The 25,486-nt window shown below is 37.9% G+C and overlaps 1 pseudogene; it reads left to right on the top strand.

Moving 5' to 3' along the window:
* The first annotated feature begins 255 nt into the window (after window positions 1-255).
* LOC129498772 (40S ribosomal protein S6-like) lies at window positions 256-1,076 on the top strand (annotated as a pseudogene).
* The last annotated feature ends 24,410 nt before the right edge of the window (window positions 1,077-25,486 follow it).

Here is a 25,486-nt window from a genome sequence, read left to right as displayed (position 1 = left end):
GGAATACATAGGAATATAGATTCTCTTCTGGGAGAATCACAATATACCTTAGCACATTGAAGGCTCTGGAGAGTCCTACAAGAATGAACCCAATATAAGGCTATTTTATATGGAATTTTCCAAACTGTTTGAAACACAGAAACTTCCTTTCCTCTAACACTTCTTCAAACCCAATGGAAACAGTGATTCAAAAAATAAATTTTGAGAAAACCAGCTGTTTTTCATAGCATCTCAGGGGTGGTAGGCTGCTTTAAGATGAAGTGGAACATCTCTTTACCAGCTACTAGCGGCCAGAAACTCACTGAAGTGGATGGTGAACACAGACTTCATACCTTTTATGAGAAGTATATGGCCATAGAAGTTGCAGCTAATGCTCTGGGTGAAGAATGGAAGGTTTATGTGGTTCAAATCAGTGATGGTGACGACAAACAAGGCTTCCCCATGAAGCAGGGTGTCCACCTGCTGCTGAGTATGGGGCATTCCAGTTACAGACCAAGGAGGACTGAACAAAGAAGGTGCAAATCTGTTCAGGGTTGGAGGGTGGATACCAACCTCAGTATTCCCAACTTGGTCACTGTAAAACAAAAAGGGGGGGGGGGGCGGCGAGGGCAGAAGAATATTCTAGACTCACTGATACGACTGTGCCTTGTGTCCCAGGGCCAAAAGAAAATAGCAGAATCTGCAAACTTTTTAATCTCTCTAAAGAAGATGTGATCTGCCAGTATGTTATGAGAAAGGCCTTAAACAAAGAAGGTAAGAAACCCAGAACCAAAGCACCCAAGATTCAGCATCCTGTTACTCAGCATGACCTCCAACATAAATGTTGGCATATTGCTCTGAAGAAACAATGTATTATGAAAAACATGGAAGAGGCTGCAGAATATGCTAAACTTTTGGCCAAGAGAATGAAGGAGGCCGAAGAAACACACCAGCAACAGACTGCCAAGAGTCAGAGGTTGTTGTCCTCTCTGACAGCCTCTACCTCCAAGTCTGAATCCAGTCAAAAATTAGATTGTCTAAGAGTAACAAATAAATACAATCAGACACCAAATCTCAAAAAACACATTTTTGAGTAATACAGTAAAGCAGATTCTAATGTTTAAAAAAAATATAATATTAAAGCATCATGTTCTGCACATCCAGCTTTTTACTATGCTTGACCAGTAAGGAAGAAGATGCTCCACACAGATGCTTCTGTTGAGAACAAGGTCTGAATCTGTGCAGTTTAATCTGCACCTTTGATAACACTCAGTCTCTCAATTCTCTTGATGATCACTACTCTCCTCCCTTTGTTTTATCTAGAATTTGATTTTCTGTTTGGTGTTGTCTTCTCGGGTCTTCTATTTTGTCTCCTTCAGGAAATGCGCCCTTAAATCGCCATCAAAAAAGCCTGTGATCATTTCACCAGCTACTGGCACTGTCTTATCTGGAGAAAACCCCTGAGGGAGAAGGCCCTCCAGGGCTTCCTCCTGTCTCCTATCCCTACCTTCCACATACATACTCACCAGACTGCCCTGAGATCAAGAATCCTGGAGAGAAGTTTCATTTTTCTTTAGAAAACATAAAACATCCTAATCACTTAAGGGAATTTTAATAATTGACTATCATACCAGTAGTTTCTAACACTGACCAGCCTAAACCCCTAAGCAGAGCAGAGTGGGATGCTCCATTCCATCTATAGCCATTACTAACAGACTTTTATTATCAATTGAGGAATTTATGTTTTCAAAAATAACTAAGAAATAAAGTTGCACTACCCAATCCAAGTGATACATACCCATGGTCTCTGTTGACAGTGATGTTGATAGGGCATTTCTAGTTCACTATACCTAAATATAAATAAGCCTGAGTAAAATCTCACAAGACACAAACACACACACGCATCATATACTTCAAATTCAAAAGGCAAGCAAAAACTCATCTATACTATTCTTCAAAAACAGTGAACCATATTCTGCAGTAGAGCATGTTAACATTTTTATCCAGGATTTCTTTTTTCAAACTATGTTCATCAGGTTCCATTAAGAGAAAATAGGACTTGAACTTGTAATTAAAAAAAAAAAAAAAGTTTTACATCTTACTTTGTACCTACTAGAATAAATTAGTCTCATATTTTTAAAAAAATTAATTAGTTAAAGAAACAAACCACTTATGGCAGCAAGAAATGAAAAAGAAGAAATGAGTGCATACAAGATTTGGCCATTTCAATGATACAACATTTTCTTTTCCTTTGAGTTTTCAGCCTCTTTCCATTATCTTATAGCTGTATCTTTACTTTTTTGTCTTTTAAGTATAATTAACATACAAAATTATACTAGTTTAAGGTGTACAACATTGATTCAAGAATTCTATGTATGGGCATCCCTGGTGGCTCAGCGGTTTAGCACCGCCTTCAGCCCAGGGTGTGATCCTGGAGTCCAGGGATCTGGTCCCATGTCAGGCTCCCTGCATGGAGCCTGCTTCTCCCTCTGCCTGTGTCTGTTCCTCTCTCTCTCTCTCTCTCTCTCTCTCTCTCTCTCTCTCTCTCTCTGTCTTTCATGAATAAATAAAATCTTAAAAAAAAGAATTCTATTACTCAATGCTCACCATAAGTATAGTCACCATCTGTCACCATAAAACGTTATTACAGTATTATTGATTATATTCCCTATATTGTACTTTTCATCTCCGTGATTTATTTTTTTTTAAATTATTTATTTATGACCCAGTCATACAGAGAGAGAGAGAGAGAGGCAGAGACAAGGCAGAGACATAGGCAGAGGGAGAAGCAGGCTCCATGCACTGGGAGCTCGACGTGGGATTCGATCCCGGGTCTCCAGGATCGCGCCCTGGGCCAAAGGCAGGCGCCAAACCGTTGCGCCACCCAGGGATCCCCGTGATTTATTTTATAACTAGAAGTCAGTACCTCTTAATCCCCTTCATTTAGTTCACCCATTCCCATACCCGCCTTCCTTTTGGCAGCCACCTGTTTGTCTCTGTATTTAAGTGTCTGTTTTTTTTGTTTTGTTTTGTTCTTTACATTCTACATCTAAGTTAAATTTCATGGTATTTGTCTGTCTCTGATTTATTTCACTTAGCCCTCTAGGTCTATCCATGCTGTTGAAAATGGCAAGATCTCATTATTTTTATGGTTGAATAATATTCCATTGTATACATATACCACTCTTCTTTATTCATTCATCTATCAATGGACACTTGGACTGCTTCCATATCTTGACTGTTGGAAATAATGCTGCAATATACATTCAGGTGCACACATCTTTTGACTTAGTGTTTTTGTTTTCTTTAGCTAAATATCAAGTAGTGGAATTACCAGATCCTGAGGTATTTCTATTTTTCATTTTTTAAGGGAGCTTCACACTGTTTTCCACAGTGGCTGCACAAAATTACATTCCCACCAACAATGAAGAAAGGTTCCATTTTCCCCACATCTTTGCCAACACTACTATTTCTTGTAATTTTATACTAGCCATTCTGACTTGTACAAGGTCATATTTCATTGTGGTTTTGATTTGCGTTTCCCTGATGATGGGTGATGTTGAGCACCTCTTCTATTGGCCATCTGTATATCTTCTTTGGAAAAGTGTCTATTCAGATCCTCTGCCCCATTTTTAATCAGACTGTTTGGCTTTTGACATTGAGTTGTAGAAGTTCTTCATATATTTTTTATATTTTCCATTTACTGGATATATGATTTGCTAATATCTTCTCCCATTCATCAGGTTGCCTTTTAGTCTTGTTGATTATTTCCCTCACTGTGCAGAAGCCTTTTATTTTGAAGTAGTCCCAATAGTTTATTTTTGCTTTTGTTTCCCTTGCCTCAGGAGACATATCCAAAAATATGCTGCTAATGGTAATGTCCAAGAGATTACTGCCTATGTCCTCTTTTAGGGGTTTTAAGGTTTCAGGGCTCATATTTAAATCTTTAAATCATCTTAAGTTTATTTTTGTGTATGGCATAAGAAAGTGGTCTAGTTTCATTCTTCTATGTCTAGCCAGTTTTCCTACTGTATGTTGAAGAGACTGTCTTTTCCCCCATTGTATTCTGGTCTCCTTTGTCATAGATTAAGTGACCATATATGAGTATGGGTATACTTCTGAGCTCTCTACCCTGTTCCATTGATGTGTGCCTATTGTTGTGCCAATATCAGACTATATTTATTCCTATAACTCCATAGTATATCTTGAAATCTGGAATTGAGATACCTACACGTAGCTAAACCTTTAAGACACCCTTTGCCTATGAAATGTCCCTCTTAAAATCTTCAGTGGCATTACATATCTGAAGATTTGCAATCCAAATTACTTAGCTTGGCAATAATGGGTGGCATGGCATTAATCTGCAGTTGTATTTGCCACAATTACTAAGTCCAACTCCCCATCATGACCTCATTTCTGCATCCCTTTTAGTGTGTTTTTGAAAATACTGTTCATCATATTATAATGATTTGTTTTCTTGTCTCCATAACTGGAATATAAGCTTTTTGATAGTAGAGATACATATTTCTTACACAGGTCAGAAACACTCAATACATACGCACATTTAATGAGCAAAGTCTTAATTGAAGAGACTCATTAAGCTCATACTTTTTGTAGGAAGATTGTTTTCTCAGTATCCTGACCAGGCTTAAACACTAAAAAGATTAAGTCCCTTTTAGAAATAGGACATCAACTACTTTTTTCATAAATAAAAAAGCACATACACTTTAAAGAAACAGCATGCACAGTTGTTGAAAGGACAAACTGGAGAACTGGAATGCCTGAGTCCACACCCTGGCCCCATCAGCTACATGCATCTCAGCTAAGTTACTTAACCTTCCTTTACCTACAGAGGTGTCATCTCTAATAGGGGACTATTCATAGCACTTACCTTATAGGACTGTTGTATTAAATGAGCCCACATGCATAAAACTCTTAGCATGAATCATATAAGCCTCAAGAGTGTTAGGTCATTCTGCTCTAAGGTTGTCATATTCACAATATCAGGCAATTCTCATGCAGCCTTTTTTAAATTGCATCTTACGTTTACTAACATTGGCCATGCAAGGCATACCAGCAAGAGTGTACTCATAAAAGCACTTTTAAAGCTGCTGTTTTCAAATCAGTGCCAGGGCAGTAAATTTTCTGCATGGATTCTAAAGAGTAGAAAACCCTTTTAGTAGGCTCACGAGAAGATGTCAGACAGTTAATGCTTTACTTTCCTCATAAATGGTCTACCCATCCCCTCACTGCACTTGTCCCAATCCCTGTCAATATGGCCCTATCTTTCTGCCAAATTATGTAAAGCAGAAGAAACTCTGCTTAACCTTAACACAAACCTGCTAGAACCTTTTTGAGGGCTTAAGGCTCTAATTCAATGCATCTTTATGTGGCAAACAAAAGGACACTGGATTTTACACGGTCAGCTCATGTCAAGAACACATATCAATTTATCTCCATAATATAACCTGTTCCATTTCATAGGATTGCCTAACAATGCTCTATGACTGCAGATTAATAAGTGTGTTCAATTAATGATTTTGCATTTTTTCCAAATTAAATCTCCTTCCCACACTAATTTTATAATTCAATTAAAATAAGCCATCAAGTTTCCTTAGCATGATTTGCTTTTTATAAACCCCCTGCCATTTTTTTCTCCATTGTCATTGTTTTACTAGGCCTACTGCTGAAATGAAGCTGTGGTTAAAAAATGAAATGTTTCCTAAACTTTCTATATTACTTTGCCAGAGCTGCTGTAACAAAGTACCACAGACTTTGAGGCTTAAGGCTCGGAATTTTATTGTCTCACAGTTCTGGAAGCTAGAAGTCTGAGATGAAGTTGTCAGCAGGGCTGCTTCCTTTGGAGGGCTGTAAGGAAAACTTCTAGTAGTTTGCTATCAGTCCTCGGCTTTCCTTTGCTTGTGGATGCATCGGCCTGAACATCTTCCCATGATGTTCTCCTGAAGTGCATGCCTCTGTGCCCAAATTTCACCCTCTCTTTTTAAAAATATTTTATTTGGGGCAGCCTGGATGGCTCAGCGGTTTAGTGCCACCTTCGGTCCAGGGTGTGATCCTGGAGACCCGGGATCGAGTCCCACATCAGGCTCCCAGCATGGAGCCTGCTTCTCTCTCTGCCTATGTCTGTGTCCTCTCTGTGTGTGTCTCTCATAAATAAATAAATAAATAAATAAATAAATAAATAAATAAATAAATAAATAAATAAAATCTTTAAAAAAATAAAAATAAAAACATTTTATTTGCTTATTTGACAGAGAGAGAGAGAGCACAAGCAGGGGGAGCAGCTGGCACAAGCAGAGGGAGGAGAAGCAGACTCCCAGCCAAGCAGCGAGCCTAATGCAGGGCTCCATCCCAGGACTCCAGGATCCTGACGTGAGTCAAAGGCAGATGCTTAACTGACTGAGCCACCCAGGTGCCCTCAAGTTTCCCCTTTTTATAAAGACATCAGTCATATTGGATTAGGGGACTGCCCTACCCCAGTATCTTAACTAATTACATCTGCAAAATCCATATTTCCACATAAAGTCACATTCTGAACTACTGGGGATTAGGAATGCAACATATGAATTGGCAGGGGGACCTATGCCAACCTATGCTACTTCCCAGATTCAAAATGCTTTTATAGACAAATCACTTTGAAAATCCTTTGGTCCAACCACCTATTCACATAGAACAGATATATCATACAGAGAGCTCACTGGACTCCTTGAGAAACCTACTGATTGACTCTAAATCATACCTGTGATCTAATACTTAGGGTTTGCTCAGATTTCCCACAGGATAGGAAGCAAAGTAACAACAGGAGCTTTACTGCTTTTCTTCTCTAAAGATTCTCAGAGAATTTGGGCACCTGGGTGGCTCAGTTGGTTAAACATCTGACTCTTGATATCAGCTCAGGTCATGATCTCAGGGTTGTGAGATCAAGCCCCTAGTCATGCTCTGCACTGGGCATGGAGCCTGCTTAAGAATGTTTCTCTCCCTCTCCCTCTGCCCCTTCTCCTTCCTTCTAAAAAAAAAAAAACCTCAGAGAATTTGCAGTCCAAAGGAAGTAATGCTTGGATAACGTTTTCCAAATTACAGATCACATGCATTATCACATATGACTCTCACAAGTAACAATCTAGCAGACAGGCAATTATGTCAAGTATTTTTATAAGGGGACCATGAGTTGAAGGTTAAGCTTCCAGGCTCTTTAGATAGAACACATGGATATGGATCCCATATCTCCTGCTTCCTGGTTGTTTGACCTTGGACAAGTCTGTATCTCTTTGTCAGGTACAAAAATGGGGCAAATAAGAGTACTCACTTCATAGACTTGTAAGGATTAAAAATTTAATCCACATAATTTGTTCAGAATGGTGTCTGGTACATGAAAGGGGTTAAAAATGTGAGATGTCATTTTACAAATGATAATACTAAAGCTCAGGGACATAAAATGACTTCCTCAAGATAAGAAGTCAGTAATGAAAACCAACCTCAACTCCAGAACTTCTGCAGGCTCTCCATGTCACCAAATAGGATTCCAGCACCTTTAAAGTGCATAAACATCACACTTGGAAGTAATGGAGACATTGGGGACTCTGGCATAGGAGTAGAAAAACACTGAATACTGTTGTAAGCTCAAGAAATCCCAAATGCTCAGGGCACCTGGGTGCCTCAGTCAGGTAAGCATCTGACTTGATTTTGGCTCAGGTCATGATCTCTGGGTCATGGGGATCCAGCCCCACAATGGGCTGGGTGCTCAGCAGGGAGTCTGTTTGAGATTCTCTCTCTTCCTCTCCCTCAGCCCCTCCCCCCAGCACTCATTGTCTCTGTCTCTGTCTCTCTCTCTCTCTCTCTTTCGAGCAAAAATAAATAAATCTTTAAAAAAAAAGAAAATAAATACTAACTGCCTGCTCAGATGCTAAATTTAGGGAAGGCAAGGTCCCTGCAGAGCCCCATCAATTAGCAACTTGTGCAGCCAGTTCCAAAACAGCTGGTTTGGTTACACCAAGAAAAGCTAAGGAATTGCTGCCCTGGCTCTAAACAAGGCCTTTTTTTTTTTTTTCTTTTTGCCATATCCTGCACACATCTCTTATTGCAGCCAAGAAAACTACCATTATTATTTTTTCTTCTTGAATTTGCTGTGCTTTTCATATGTCCAGGAAATATTCTATATCCTATGTCCCAATTTCATATTCATGTTCTGTTTATCTTTAAGAATGAGTTGTATTTTGTATTTTTAACTCTTCTGAAATAACTTCTCTGATTGCCTGGCATGATATAGATGGACCTGCCCCTGTTTTGTTCTAGGATAGAATCATACTCCATCATAGCCCTTGTGAGCTACATTATAATCCCTGATTTCCTGGTCTCTATTCCCCACCACACTGAGGATACCATATTTGTTTTGGTAGCTGCGGTATCTTGCACAGAGCATGATATATAAATATTTACTAACCAGAAGATTGACTAGAAGAATTAATTAACTCATTAATTAATATATGAATAAAAGAGACAAGAAGACCTCAGAGTCTTAGCATCCAACCATTAGGCACATTATGATTCAACTTGACTTCTGACCAGAGACAAGGAAGATAGAATAAATGAGTAGAAAAGTTGTGACTTTGTGTGTGATATTAATCAGTTAATGAAGCTCCAAGTTGTTCCGTCTGGATCCATAGAATTAAAAAAGAGAGAAAACTCCACCACCATCTATCTAGCCTGATTTGCATGTGTTCAAATCTTCAAAGTATTCCCTTTGATTCCTTTAATCAATAACTATTTTAGAAAGCTCTTCATTACTTCCTAATTGTCCAAATTCATTTTCTTCATTTTTCCTTATTAGAGGCAGATTTTTCAAATGAGTTAAGTAGATCAGCAATTTTAGAATCATTATTAACTTCAAGCATTTCTCTCAGTTATTAGCATGTCCCTTCTCTCTCCAGGACTAGATTATTTTCTCCATTTTTAATAGGCCATCTGGTTCATTTTCTAGACTTTTTCCCTCATACATCTCTAATTAAGTTAACATTACTCTATCCTAAGCCCAATCCATGTTTACAATAACCCCGATCCCAGAAACTTTAATTTTTCATATCTCTGGTTTTGAATGAAGATGCAAGTGATTCCCTATTTTGTTAACATGTCAAAAAAATAAGTAAATAATTAGCATTTATCTAGATTTTAATCCATCCTAACCAAATAAGTTGGTAAAGTCATTACCATGGCCCGCAAAAATTTTACAAATAATTTAAATGAAATTTTGATACTTAAGTACATTAAAATAAAAAATACACATATTTGTTGACCCTAACAATTCTACTTCTGAAAATCTGTATCACAGAAATAAAGTGCCATATTATTGTGTCAAAAACTTGGAAACAATATGAACGGTCATTAAAAAATGGTTGGTTGAAAATGTACAGTACCTTTATACTACTTATACAACTGTTTGTATATGAATACGTGAGCACAGAGAAAGATAGAAAAGAGGATTCAGCAGGTTGTTGCTGGGGAGGAGAAAAGAAGGTAGAAGAGAAGAGGGAGAAGAAAGGAGAAAGGTTTTTTTTAAAAAAAGGGGGAGCATTCATAGTAAACAATATATAGGATATAATCTCATTTATGTAAAATTGCATATATGTGTATTACTATTAATAAATAAACATAAAAGAATGACCTGAGGGCAATAGGACTGCATTTTTACTTTATTGTATATATGATGTTTTATAATTTAATGTTTTTCAAAATTTGAATTAATTTATCATTTGAATTATTGTTTGTATAATTTGAAAACATTAAAGTTATTTTCATTTTGATATAGAAAAACTAGTGTCAATCACATCAAAGATCATGTACTCAACCATCAGAACACAAGTCCAGCTGAGTAAGAGATAGGTTATAGGCAGTACCACCACACCATCTTCAACCCATTTGATAGGGTATATGTCCTCACAATTACATTCCTTTTAAAAAGCATTCTTTGCTGATTTTCATGTTTAATCCACTAAAGACCTAGTTAATGTCATTCCTTCTTAATTGGAGTCTCCACTTGTTTACCCAAATGTTTGATTTCCTAGGAAGTTTTCAAAATCCATCCATGAAATCCTTTTAAATCTACATACTTTATGATATCTCATGTTGCTGGATACATGTGATACCACGTAGGAGATGTCAGAACTCCTACTTTAGGTTGTATATCCCTCAGAGTTCATTATTTTTCTTTTTAAATTCAACACAGCGGATCTACAGTGAGAGAAGAAATGTGTCAAAATCTAAAGATAAACACATATGGACAATAATGCCAAAAAATTGAAATGCAGGCTTTGCAAAGGTATTTTTTATGGTTGGTCTCTCATGACTTCTGGAACTTTTTTAGCATTCCAACAAACCTGTGGGGGAAAAAATCCACTGACTCTGCCTACATTTAAGATAATCCAGTATTCTCATCAACTCAAATTGAAAAATAAAAAAATCTAACTTGAATTTCAGAAAGTAATTTAATTCCTTTAGTATATAAAAGTTAAGAGATTAAAATAATCAAAATATCCAAGTACTGATGTAGAAAACAAGGAATAAATTAACCCAGGTGGAATTTCTAGGTCATTATCATTACCATATGTCTCTTTAATTACCTTTCTCCTCAGGGACATGGTGTTTTATAAGATTTGTTCTGCCGAAACAAATGAATTAATAAAGTAATAATGAATTATTTTTTAAATTCTTAATGAATCAATGACATGTGCAATTAGCCCATCACAGCTATTGATCAAGATGAGGAAACCAGTGTAACAGATGTTGTTGAAACAATTTATTTAAAGGAATATAACTTGTTATCATGGATCAATGTATAATTTCTATTAGCTTCTGAAAAACAATGAGAACAGTTAAAGATATACACTGGAGCTCTAAGAGTACACCAGCCCTTGTTTCAGAATCAATGTTCCATAGTAAAAGAATAAATTGTAGTTGAAAATCAGCTTTTGTTAATTCACAGATTTGTTTTAAAAAAACAAAAAGAAAAAGAAAAGACAAAGAAAACCAAACAACCCAGAAAAGAGTCTCAGGATTAATTTGCAAGAATAGCTTCGAGGTGACCCATGAAAAAACTTGAGCCTTAACCTTATGCCAAGAGCAGAGGAGATAAATGGGCACCAGTGATGAGCTCTCAGCAACTTCCAATTTCATTTACAAAGATTCAAGTACAGATAAGAGAAGGCAAAGGCATCAACAAAAGATAATGACTACAATATTTTTGTTAGCTTTTTACACCTATTTCTTTCACTTCTGTAAGATAGGTTTTATTTTGTTTTTGCTTTTTTTTTCTTCCCTGGAAAGATAAATGCAGATGCATTCACATTCTCTGGAGACTAGAATCAGATGATCAAGTCAAAACTAATCCTTTGGAAAGCACCCGATCTCATGGCAGATGCAGTAAAAGATAAATCATTGGCCATTTGGAAAATTTGCTGTACAAGAAATATTTCAAATGCACATGTCCAAAACTGACAGCTGATAGAGCTCCAACCTTGAAAATTAGGTTACCAAATTTTGATACTTTGAGAATTAAGCAAGTGTTGGGTTTTTCATTTTGTTTGTTCTCAATAAAGGGCACAAAAGTAGTAAATATCACATCACATGGAAGTGTGTTAATCCCCACTTTGTTCATCCACAAACCACAGATACCTCACAGAAAAATACTATGCCAGCACTTTCAAACCATTGCTCTGTTAAAGATTTAGTATCTGAGGTCAGAATGAGGTTTTCTTATTAAGCTGCCATTTCCTTTACAAAACAGACTATTTTGTACTTACTGCTACCCTTTGAACTCTTATAGTGAATAATTAAAACTAAACTGCAAAGCATATTTTGTGATGCTGACCACACTGTAGGTTGTAGGTTTTTGCTTAGTGGCTCATTTTAAATGCTCACCAGTCCCTGGAGGGATAACCCTGCCATTAGTCTGAATCGACAAAATTGGCTGGCCCTAAAAGCAAAGCAGACAGTTCCAAATCATAACAAAATAGTCTTGTTGGCTACTCACATATTGACAGTGGGGGCCTTGAAAACCCTCTGAACACTGGCTCTGCTGGCCTCACCGTCTGAGCACCTTCTTCCATTGAAACATGTTCCCACCGCCTAAATGAGGGTAGACAAGGAGGGTAAGAGAACAAACTGCAGTTGAAGGAGAAAACGAAAATACTCATTAGCACATTGCTAATGTAAATGCAATCTAGAAATTCCCACCAGCCCCTCCAAGACAAGATGACACCATGTTTTCATCGTTAAGGCCTTGCTGTTTAAAGCCCTGTAGAACTCTGTATGTAGTAGCATCCACATCACCTAGAAGTTTGCACAAATGCAGGATCTCAGACTCTACCCCAGACCTACTGAATCAGAGTCCACATTTTAACTGGATACGATTCGTATTCACTTTCAAGTCTGAATAGCACTAGTCTAAAAAATGCCATAGAGAAGATGATCATGTGGCCAAAACAATCTAAAAGTCAAGTGAGAAATACTCATACTTACCAGAAGCAAAGGACTGTGACAGGTGTCATCAACAATATAAAGCATTCATCTCACAGTCATTAATTTCCAGGAGTTTATAGCATAGTTGAGATGACATTGTGGGCAGATGTTTTCACTGAGCTTAAACCAGCCAGCTGCAGTGGCCTCACAGAGCATGCAAATACACCTGACCCTTGGTGCACCACTCAACACTAAGCCTGCTTAACATGGGACGCCTGCGGCAACTTCACTAAGATATTTCAAGAGCAGAGAGCACAGTGGGGAAGGAAGCAGGATGCCTGCAAACTCCCCAGGGTATAGGATAGCAGGAGAGATGAATGGTTGTGCTGTGGTGCTGCATTGATTGCAACACACTGAAGCATTTTAAGTGACTTTGCAATAACCATAAACACATAGGGAAAAGGAGTAAGGAGTAGCTAAACAGAGCCATTTCTCCTGGCATGAATGAACTATATAATGTCACTGGGGTGGCTGCTTGAGTGCTGTCAAACATACTCCAAAGGTTCTGGAATATCCTCACTCGAGGTTTGTAAAAGGACTGCATACCTCATCTTAAAAAGTAAACTGCCTCCAGAGTTCTGCAATTAATCATGACAAGCACAAGTTGAGAAATCCCATTTAGATTTAGTACAGTGATTTCCCTCTAGACTTTTGAATCAACTGTGGATTACAAATTTGATGATATGGAAAGGGGCAAACAGAAAAGGGAGATAAAAGTCAAGGTGTAACCTGTCTGGCTTTAAATAAACTGCCTTTTAAATAAAGAGACAGAATATAAAGCAACAGTTCTACCGGCTTTGAGTTCTGACCTATCATTAGGAATGCTTAACAGGAAAGCTTTTTGTGCATTTTTTGCATATGTCAAGTATGAATTTTCAGTCCAAAGAGTTGCTCTGAATCTGTGGTGATTCTAAAGATGCCTAACACTTGACAGGCATGATATGACTGAAGCCCAAAACAGGGGAACCATTACTTCTAGTGACAGACTTAGACAGGAAGAATGATAACTTACAGCATAGGCAGCCAGGTTCATTGTCCCACTGGCTCCAACCAGGGCAGCACTTGTAGATGGGCTGTTGTTCCATGCGGTACACTTGTCTGTAGGTGGTGTAGTACTGGATCCTACAAAATACAAGAATCTAGATCAGTAATGCTTCCTCTGAAGGCAAAGCTGTTATCTTAAGACCACTGAACCATTTTTCCCTCCAATCCAAATCCTGCCATTTATTTGTTTATATTATACACAAATACATCGTTTATATTATACATGTGCGTGTGCGCGCACACAGACACACATGCCCCCACACACACATCACTCACTACATATACAACCGAGATTATACAACTAAGATTCAAAATAGGTATAGGTTAATGAAAATTAAGAAGGATCATCATGTCCTATGGTATAAGCTATCCAAAGGGTCACTCAAGCTATCAAGAATGAAATCCAAAATTATGAATAATGAAATCCTCAAGGAAAATAAGGTACAGGTTTTCAATTGAACAGGGAAGGCCCCTCATATGTTGGCCCCACTATAGCATGCTTTATTAGCAGTGCTGGCATCACTCATAAGGGGGTGATAATTGGTTCTTGGGTGGGAGGGGTGAAAAAAAATCATAGCTAATGCAATTGGTTTGGGCCCTATACACAATACACAATATACAAACAGATAAAAGTATACCTGTGGTTATAAAACTTCACAGGGGAAGGGAACAATTGCTAAAATAACATATATTATATATACATATAATATATAATAAATATAAGAGGGTTTACAAAAGCCCCTTAAGGCATCAATAATGAGCACAGAGTTGAAAACATAACACTCTTCAGTACTTAATAGTCCAAAATACCAAATATCTCTAAACTAATTTTCTTCCCATCAAACCTATGTCATATATATTCTTTATCCCCAAAGTATGGACATATTTTCTTCCCTTCACATACCTCTCCTCATATTCCAGCTCAAGTGATCATTATTCAAAGCCAAGGCCAAGCCCTACTTGGCCTTCAATCTTCCTTTCCCCACCACGCCAGTATCTTTCTCCTCACTCAAAAATGGAACTTATTGGACATGCCATTTTTCATGACACAACGATTCACCATGTTGAAGTGTAACCTCATATTTTTGTATATGTATGTCTACAATAGGGATAGAAGTACAGGTCTGCATACATATATACAACAAAAGGGATATTAGTTTGGCAAAGATGCCAAACCTCTCTGAACACCGCCTACCTCCAAACCCAGTGTCATAGTATTTGCTGAAAAAAAAAAAATATATATATATATATAAAACTACCAAGCTTTTGAGAATAAAAATATGAAACATGTTTTACTTATTTGTGTTCGTTTTCCCAAGTGTGAATGTCTATGTGGTAGCAAATTTTCCTTGGTTCAATCTAATATCAACAATGATTAAAACCCACGGGGGAAGAACAGAAAATCTAAATGAAAAGCCATTTTCAAAAGCAAGCACTCCAAAGAACAAACATATTGAGCACCTACTGTGTACCAAGCGTGGTGCCATATATACTAAATATGTTTGCAGTTAATCTTCATAGTTCCATGCATGGTGTTATTTTTTCTAATTTTACAGACTAAAGCACAAAGAAATATAAGAACTTTGCTTAGGGCCAAACTGCTAGTAAGAACCAGGGAAAGTTTTCTGATTTAAACTTAAAAGTTCTTGAGTGCAGACTTAAAAAAAAAAAAAAAAAAAAAAAAAAAAAAGACTATCTATCTGAAGGTTAAATACACACACACACACATAAAATGTATGTGTACATATTCACAATTATAAATGATTTAGTCTTATAATATTTTATTTAGCCCTATATTACCAGTGTTCTGCTATTTCTATCCAATGACAAATCCAGTTATTTATAAATGTCCCCAACTTTTCCTGACCATAGTAATAATAATAATGATAATTTCATAAAACCATATTTTTTAATTTTAAATATCCGGAACTCAGACCCAGTTGACTCATTTACATAAAACTTAATCCATGAGCAACTATTTGGATTAAGAGGTACTCAGATGTTTGGTAAAACTATTATAACGTTTTGAATAAAAGAGTCCATATGAAGGCTTCACTCAGAAAGCACTGTACTGGCTTTTTTTTTCTCTTCTTCCAGCCTGCCGAGTTAATCCTAATTCAAAGGCCATAATAAAGTTAAAGAAGCTCTAGGTTTCAAAGTGTTACAAGAGAACCAAGGGCAGGTCAGAGAGTGGTTCACAACCCGAAATGCCCTGGATCCAACTCGGGCTAAATTTAGCAAACCAACACAATATTCCTTGTTTCTCAGTCTTCTGATCTTCAGCTTTCAACAGTCTATCATGCTATGAGGTAAAATTAGTGGCATCTAACCCAAAATAACTCACACATAAATGAGGCCCCAACTAAAGTAATAATATATCCCATCTCTGAAGGAAAGTATATAATAACTCTGGAAGTTCCTGGAGGGTCTATCTTAGGCTCATTTAATTATATAACTATCTTCTAAAACTTACTAGATGAAAACTTTAGATGCAGTGGAGTCTTTGGTTTTGAATTTTAGTAATCAAAAGGCAGTAAGAGGAAGCATCCTTGCCTTCTTTCATGACCCACCTATCACCTGAGGCCAGCACAGCCCTGCCTCCAGACCTGCAGTCCGCGTGGACACCTGCACACACAGGTGTGGGAGTTCCACAGCATTCAGTTGCTGTTCTTCACAAACATTTGGCCTTGGGCGGGGGCGGGGGTGGGGGGCAGGGGGGAGGAGTAATGATGTGATAAAAGTAGATTGTCTCTTCGTGTTTTATACATGAATCATTTATTCCCCCATTTTCCACAAAAGCTGGTGCTGACTTACATAAATATATTTTTAAAAGAGAAAAAAAATAGTCAATATAAAAAAAAATTCAGGCTTGGGAAAAAAGAATAATCAGAATAAACCTTAAAAACAAGGAGACAAGGGATCCCTGGGTGGCGCAGTGGTTTAGCGCCTGCCTTTGGCCCAGGGCGTGATCCTGGAGACCCGGGATCGAATCCCACGTCGGGTTCCCGGTGCATGGAGCCTGCTTCTCCCTCTGCCTGTGTCTCTGCCTCTCTCTCTCTCTCTCATTCTGTGTGACTATCATAAATAAATAAAATTTAAAAAAATTAAAAAAAAAACAAGGAGACATTTTGAAGATAAATATAAATGTCATAAGCTACCTCGTGCTTAGAAAAACTGAGCTGTGAATTAAGTTCTGAGCTCTTGGGTAGCTAAAATTAAAAAAAGAAGTAACTGCACAATTCTTAACAGCCATGAAAAAAAAGCCGTCCGATTTATCAAAAGAAGTTAAATGTTTCCTGGAAATTATTTCTGAACGATATTTTCCATTGGCATGTGTAGTGCAATCTCATTCATAATGCTTGTTTAAGCACAAATGTTTTTCAACTGGCAGCATCATATTAATATTCCCTCAGAAAGCTTATAGAAATTTACAGGCTTTAAAACATTAATTTTTAAATGTGTGGAGCTAGATAACATTGACAGCCTGGAATATCAGAGTTAAAATCTTTCTTCTTTTTTAAAGATGTTATTTATTTATGTATTTGAGAGAAAGGAGAGAGAGCACACACATGTGGGAGTGCACGGAGGGAGGCAGGAGGGAGTGGGAGAGAATCTTTAACAGACTTCCTACAGCACAGAGCCCAGCTCAGGGCTCAATCTCACAATCCTGACATCATGACCTGAGCCAAAACCAAGGGCTGGTCACTTAACTGATTAAGCCATCCAGGCACCCCTAAAATCTTTTTTTTAATTTGAGGAATACTTCACTTAGTAATGAATGATCTACTAGTCCATATCGACTGTTTTACATATGAAAACAATACCAACTATAAAAGCCAGCTGGCCCAACTACACTCTTACTTCTCATACATTCAAAGTCACCTGAATTCCAGGCACAGACCTCACTGTTCTTGTCTTCAGAAAACTCACCATCTAGCTAAATCTGCATACTCATAATCTGCTGAAAATCGAAATGATTTCTGATTCAGGAGTTCTAGTCAGCCCCTAGCTAATGCTCGAAACCTTTCCAGCAGCACAATAATGATACTGATAAGAGCATCGACAGTACTGCCCACACTGGAACCAGTTACCCACCCTGTACAGCTGTGGTCTCTTTCTGAGGGTCACTTCCTTCCATGGCTCTGACCAAATCTCACCATCTGACTTCACTTATAGCAATTCTTACTTCCAGAGATATTTCTGAAAGGGGACTGTTTGGATGATTAACTTCGCCTAAATTGAACAAAATTCCTGTTGATCTTTATTTATGAGCTTGCATAGCTCATTTCAATACTTTAAGTAGATACTGAAATAAAGCAAAAAATATATAAACTGCACATAAGTTGGGCATCCATAATGTCATCAAGAATTGGGTAGTGGAAAGATACAGATGCAATGAAATGCCGGGACACCTGCACCCCGATGTTTCTAGCAGCAATGTCCACAATAGCTAAACCGTGGAAGGAGCCTCGGTGTCCATCGAAAGATGATAGATAAAGAAGCTGTGGTCTATGTATACAATGGAATATTCCTCAGCCATTAGAAATGACAAATACCCACCATTTGCTTCGACATGGATGGAACTGGAGGGTATTATGCTGAGTGAAGTAAGTCAATCGGAGAAGGACAAACATTATATGGTCTCATTCATTTGGGGAATATAAAAAATAGTGACAGGGAATAAAGGGCTTTCCCCTTTAGAAAAAATGAGTGGGAAAATGAGAAAAAAAATGAGTGGGAAATATCAGAAAGGGAGACAGAACATGAAAGACTCCTGACTCTGGGAAACGAACTAGGGGTGGGGGAAGGGGAGGTGGGCAGGGGGTGGGGGTAACTGGGTGACAGGCACTGAGGGGGGCACTTGATGGGATGAGCACTGGGTGTTATTCTATATACTGGCAAATTGAACACCAATAAAAAATAAATTTACAAAAAAAAAAAAAAAAAAGAATTGGGTAGTGGGCCTAAAGAAAAGAAAACCTTACCTTTCAAAAATTCCATATCAGATTCCTTGCCTATACCTACATCTTTATGTGGGCTTTCCATAGTTCCCAACCAGCTCCAGTTAGAATGAGCTCACCATGCCTTTGTTTTTTCATAGTTTGAAACCTTATACCTTATGCAGCCTTGAACTTCATTTTGTAACCTACCCTTCGTCTATTATCCATCCAGCCACCCACTCATCCACCCATCCATCCATCCATCCATCCATCCATCCATCCAACAAAGACTGTCATCTACATGTACCAGAAGCACTTCTCCACATGAGGATTTGAGTATCAGCAGCTTTTTGGGGGAGATGCAGAAAACACTGGTAAGGGAGTAGTGAAGTCAGACAGGGGAAAAGAGTTAGCCAATTAAAAAATGCATTATGAAGCCAGCCACTACTTCAGATAACCAGTGCCCCAAATGAGTGAGGGAGCTTGGGTATTTATATACTAATTCCTATCAGTGATGGTTGAAGGCTACTTCCTCTCTAACATTTTAGGAGGAAGCACAGGTAGCAAAATTGGCTTCTAGAAGTCAAAGTAGGTCTGCAGGCAAAGAAATGCAAATGTTGGCAGTTGAAAACTTGCCAAGTGTGCAGTCATAAAGGAGAGGGGACATGGGTGCTGCACTGACGGTGACAGCTGCAGGTACAAAAGGAAAGTCCATATATTCACTTTGCATTGACGATCCAAATAGAGAAGAGAAAGTAAAAGCACCTAAATAAATACAAAATATGAACTGCTAAGACGGAAGCAGATACCTGAAACACAGAGGGGGAAGCTTACTAACATCCGTTAAATAGGAAAAACCTCATGAGGGGGTGACATTGTGATCTGAAAAGGCGAAGAGAAGCCAGTCATAGAAGAGCCCCCAGGTGCCATTCAGACAGAAGAAACGGAATGAGCAGAGGCTCTAAAATGTGAAAAGGTTTGGCTTCCAGAGGGTCTGAAAGAAGGCCAAATCGGCTCAAATGATGAGATGCTTGGTAAGGTAGACAGGGCCTTTCAGGCTGAAAAGTTTTGATTTCTTTTCTCAGGGCCCTGGAAGCCACAAAACATTTTTAGAATTCTGATTTCTAGCCTCCTTTCTCACAGCCAGGATCTGTGCTACCAACTGCAGCTCCCCTTCTTGACAATGACTTAGGCTGTATCTGCTCCCGGGAACACAAGTGACAGCCTAGTCCAATCCAACCAGCCCCAAATCCCCCAAATTCCCAGAGGAGTCAAACCACCCCCCGCCCCCACCCCGCCAGGGTTTTCCTGATTCCTACAAAGAAAGAAGTCCTCCAGGGAAATCTGTACTTTCAGAGAAAACCAAAGCCAGCAGCACTAGTGAACACAGAAAACGTTTTTATGCATCACAAGGAAATCGCATTCGACTAAATAAAGTTTCCAGGGAACTACCTGTAATCCAGATTGCCACCAAGTAATTTTTCTGCTAACATCTCAAGAAATATTAATGTGACTTCAGAGATTCACATTATACTCCCACACCACATAGTTAATAAGCAGGATAGTTTTGATTAGGATGAGTTTTTATTTCAGCTTAACTCATTCTGGGGACTGTTTTGGTAAAACAGTATCATTCTTGATTCCCAAGCACATGTGGCTAAGTCAAGTCAGCCATTTGGTTATCCTGCAGGTGTCCTAAATATATTCCACTTTTAAAAGAATTAATCTCCTTTCTTAACTATGAAAGCTATAGATGTTAATAGTAAAAAAAAAAAAAAAAAAAAGCCTCAACAATGGATAAATACAGAAAGTCAAAATTGCCCCCAAGATGCTCCCAGATATAAATATGCTAACAATCTGATGTCTTCATACACGATACTTTTTAGGGACATACAAACATATTTGCATAAATGGGATTATATCTACTTACTATTGTTTAAATTGTGCGACAAGTATTTTTTTAAGCTAGCAAACAATATGGTATGATTTTTTTTTCATTTTCCAAAATACAGAATTACTTTCACTTGTTTTTTTCCAGAATATGAACTTATCAGAAGAATTTATTGGAATTAATTTACCGAACATCGTATTGATAGGCATTTGTTTGTAATAATTTGTAACTATAAATAACTCATATATCAACTCCCTTATGTAAACAACTGAATTAGATTTCTTTCTTCTTAGATTTTATGAAATATTAGTTTCCCCTGCATCCTCCTAGCTCAGATTTTTTTTTTTTTTTAGCCTTTCTCCTATACGTGTTATGCTTTCTCATGTATCAGGTTATCAGCCTTTTTATTTTGAGGCATGAGGCACCAGAAGTTCATTGGAAGCTATGAATGATAGGAAGAGCTTATAATGGGTAGGCTCACCATAAGATGATTAGGAGTGAATCTTTTTCTTTTCCTTTTTGTTTTTTTTGTTTTTTGTTTTTTTTTGTTTGTTTTGTTTGTTTGTTTGTTTTAGAAGCTCTTAGATGTCAACGCATGAAAATCTGACTTCTAGAGCCATTTTTCTTCCAGAAAAGTATCCCAATCTCCTGCCTGGGGAAGCGAACAATGGTGGCTGGGTAGGAGATGAGCAGAGCTATCTGTCCAGCCCTCCGACGTGGGGGAAGGGGCCTAGAGATTTCAACAACTTTACCTACAGTCTTACATACAACCCTCTGCACCCCACCTCACACATTTCCCCTGTGCATTCATTGCCTTCACTCTAAATGCTAAACATTGAACCTCTCCAGGGTTGCATGCGAAGGGGCCAACAACCAGATAGAATGGTATAAAGATTACAACAAAGTGAAAATATCTGAGCTACAAAGACAGAAAGAAATCTTATCTGAACTTCCCGTGTGACTCAAGCAGAGATTTAAGAGTCATCTGCTACCACTATCCCCTCCCACAAATACCACTCCAGGGAGTCTCCCTTCAGTCAAGGAAACTGAGCTTGGGCACTGGGACATTTCAAAGCAAACTGATGCAAATAAACCTCATCAGAACCGTCCATCTTTTGAAGCCCTAACCCTTCAGCCTTTATTAAGCTGAGATAAAAACTCTTACCCCTGTCTGTTCAGAGAGCTACTCCCTACAGAATACTCCTGCATGTATGAGTAATAAATTTTTCTCCTATTAATCTTTCTGTTGTCAGTTAATTTGCAGGCCCTCAAACACATGACTTAAGTTGGTAGAAGAAAATATTTTCCTCCCAACAGTCTCTGAAGCAAGGATGGGATGGCTCTTGGGATCTCTGACCAAGCTGGCCAAAGTAAGCTTTCTTACAAGTCAGATCCCAGGTCTCTGCTTCAGGTCCAGTTGGGTAAAGGTCACCTCTCGTCTTATCAAAAAAGGAATTTTTCAAAGTTTAGTTTTGCAGTAGAAAACATTTTGGTTAGAACTAATCTAGTTCTCTGGGAATTGTGACCCTTGGTTTGGATCTCCCACGATAGCCACTGTGTTCTGTTTGTCACTGTCTTTTGTGCTACTGTTTTGTGTCATGCTGTCTATAAATGTTGCTTTTCATAACAGGGAGAATCATAGGATCAAACAAAGGCATAGGTCTCATAAGCCTGTTATTCAAGCCAGCCTCCCACAGACTGGCGACTTAATGGTTCTTGCCAGACTAATGTCTTCCTGGGACAAACTGAGTTGGTCACCAATGAAACCAGATGAGTTTCCCTTCAGTCTAACTTTTGTGTGTGGAGACTTGGCTTGGAACCAGAGAGAATACTCTCTCTGATTTTCGGCCTGCCAGCAGGTATAGATTGTCAGTTCTGTGCTCAGAGGTGGCCAGCCATTAGGTTGGGGCCTGAGGTAGGAGGTGCACAAGCAAATCTCTCTGCACCAAGAGATGGTGCCATTGCCATCTCTTAGGAAGGCCATCTAGGTCTAAATCCTAAAGGATCTCAGCCCATAATGACCCTTGTCATGTCTTTCCCCACTGTCCTTGTAGTGCTGATACTTCTTATCTCCGTTTTGCCCTGCTGGTATCACAGAAGAGCAGCTCTGTGACTAGAAGTGTCTCGCTTTAGTGGGAGAATTTGAACTAAGCATTCTTTCTGCCAATGGCAACTTCTGCCAACGGAAATAGTTTCCATCTTTTCAGCTATAGCTGGTAGTGATTTTGGATTATGGGAGTTGCACCTTATGCACTCTCTTCAGAGATGTCTATTGCATTCATTAGACTAAGCCATAAAACAGCCTACTGGTGTGAGTCACATTTGGAATGGGGGTACCTATGCAGATCCTAAACACCAATGGCTAAATGATGGATTCTTTGACTTAGAAAAACTTTTCATATTTAAAAGACTTTTCGAGAGCTTTCATCCTGAACAAATGTGCTATTGATTCCTATAAGAAGACCTAACTGAAACGAACATAAAAAGTATCTTGGCTTAGCCTAAAATACTCCCTTTACAAAATTAAAAAACAGAAATCACTCAAGCTTTAGGTCCCTCACCCCATCAGAGGTTCCAAAGGACCCCCAAAAGCAGCCATCTGAGACTGATAAGGGGGAGAGGGGCACTGATTGAAACAGACTGGTATTTTATCCACTCAGATAAATTTGGAGATACCCAGATGGCCATATGATGACTCCAATCCTTCACCCAAATTTTAGACTATAGCCTCTGTAAGACATACCAGGGCAAAAGAAAAATCTTTTTAAAAGTCTTCTCTGTAAATATTGGTGGAAAACTTTTGCTCTCATACTAAACATATAACAACTTGTTCCATCTGTCAGAAACACAATTAGGATAAAAATGCAAAGTGGGGTAAAGACAAGAACCAACTCTTACATAAACTAGTGAATTCTCCATTGCCATGTATGCCTAGCTGATGGTGAAATTTGAGAAGGAAAGCCGTAAGAGTCTTATTTGCATCTGTGTCTATGTTTGTTTGTTGTATTTTTTCCTACCTCCAGAGGTATTACAAAATCAATTTATAAAATCCCTTAAAAGAGCTCTAATTTGCTTAGAGAAAAATAAGCTTTTATAAAAATTAAATACCCCTAAATCTCCCAGAAGTAAAGGAATTAACCCAAACATTTTTCAGATGTGTGTGATTTGGTAAATAAGACTAATATAATATTATCTTTGGTTTAATAAAAATGCTTATGTCTTCTGATGTATCAACATTAAGTATAATACAAGCATAAATTTTATCTTACCTAGGTTAACTAGTCAAATGAACTAATATTGTATCTACTAAATATTTAAAATTACAAAAATAATGAATTTTAATTGAGTGATTATTTTTAAAACTCTATTTCAATAAAACAACATTTGCTAATGTCTGCCTAAAGATAGTTTTTATCATCTTTTCACTAAAGATGCTAAGTAATAGATATTCATTAAATAGATACATTATTTCTAAGATCAAATGCTGACACATTCATTACTAAGCATAAGTAAAAGTATATATACTTTGGCTCCTTATTTCTTTTTTTTTTTTTTTTTTTTTAATGATAGTCACAGAGAGAGAGAGAGAGAGAGAGAGACAGAGGCAGAGACACAGGCAGAGGGAGAAGCAGGCTCCATGCACCGGGAGCCCGACGTGGGATTCGATCCCAGGTCTCCAGGATCGCGCCCTGGGCCAAAGGCAGGCGCCAAACCGCTGCGCCACCCAGGGATCTCTGGCTCCTTATTTCTAAATGGTACAGAGAGGTTAAAAATATAGTCTGTAAATAAACAATCTTTTTGCCACAGTGAGAAATTATTCTATAAAGAAGTGTTATAGTTATAAATTTTGCTAATCTGCTACAAAATGCTGGTATATGACATACAATTCTTAATCATCTACTTCCAGATTTCTCTGTAAGAGTCTTCTCTGTTACTCATCCAGGCTATCATAAGAAGAAATCACAGACTGGGCAGTTTAGGCAATATCCATTTATTTTGTCACAGTTCTAGAGGCTAGAATTCCAAGATCACGGTGCCAGCAAGGCTAGTTTCTGGTGAGAACCTTCTTCCTGGCAGCTGCCTTCCCACAATGTCTTCCCATAGTTTTTCCTCTGTGTGTACACAGAGAGTGGTTTCTGGTATCTCTTCTTCTTTTTTTTTTTTTTTAAGATTTTGTTTATTTATTCCTGAGAGACACAGAGACTCAAGAGGCAGATACATAGGCAGAGGGAGAAGCAGGCTCCCTGCAGGGAGCCCAGACACCAGGTTCATGCCCTGAGCCAAAGGCAGACACTCAACCACTGAGCCACCCAAGCATCCCTCTCTTCCTCTTCTTAAAAGGATTTTGTTCTATAATATTAGGGTCTAACCTTTATAACCCTCTTTAACCCGAATAACCTCCTTTATGACCCCATCTCCAAATACATTCACACTGAGAGTTAGGGTTTCCACATATGCATTTGAGGGAGTTCCACACCATTTTTAATGATAAAAATAAATTATTTGAAAATTAGATGAAAATACTATAAATAATAATGATGAAGGGAAATGACTTTACATTAAAAGTATGCAAGGAATTTAAGTTGTGTTATTGCTAAAGGAAAAATAAGAAAAAAAAAGAAAAAAAAGAAAAAGAAAAATAAGAGTAATTTTGTCCTAAAGTAAAATGACAGGTTGTTTCACAATGAAAAAGAAGAAAAGAATAGGATAAACCTGATTGGATGTATATAGTTGTAGAAGGTTCACAGAAAAAGAATTTTATGCTTCATGGTCAAAGCTGGCTCAGGTTGGATGGGTTTATTTATAAGGTTGTCGGTTTGGGTGAGGTTTTGTTTTGTTTTGTTTTGTTTTGTTTTGTTTTAAATGAGCTGTGTAGTATTAATAGTACCTGAATGTAAAATTAGAGTCTGGTTTTCTCCTTCTATTAAAACTTTTTGGGGGCTCTTGGTCTGCTCTTGGTAAGGGGTTATCTAAGGTCTTTCTTTACCTTTTAAGTAATCTGCCTTAAAAAAAAAAAAAAAAAGATTCTGTGTCATAGCAGGATAAGTTCCCATGTTGTCTAAATCATGTTCTTGACTATTTAAGAGAACTGAGTCTTCTCACA

The sequence above is a fragment of the Nyctereutes procyonoides genome, unplaced genomic scaffold (genome assembly GCF_905146905.1).
Source record: "Nyctereutes procyonoides isolate TBG_1078 unplaced genomic scaffold, NYPRO_anot_genome, whole genome shotgun sequence".
Taxonomy (NCBI): domain Eukaryota; kingdom Metazoa; phylum Chordata; class Mammalia; order Carnivora; family Canidae; genus Nyctereutes; species Nyctereutes procyonoides.
Note: the sequence above shows the minus strand (reverse complement) of the source record. Positions and strands in the feature narration are given on the sequence as shown.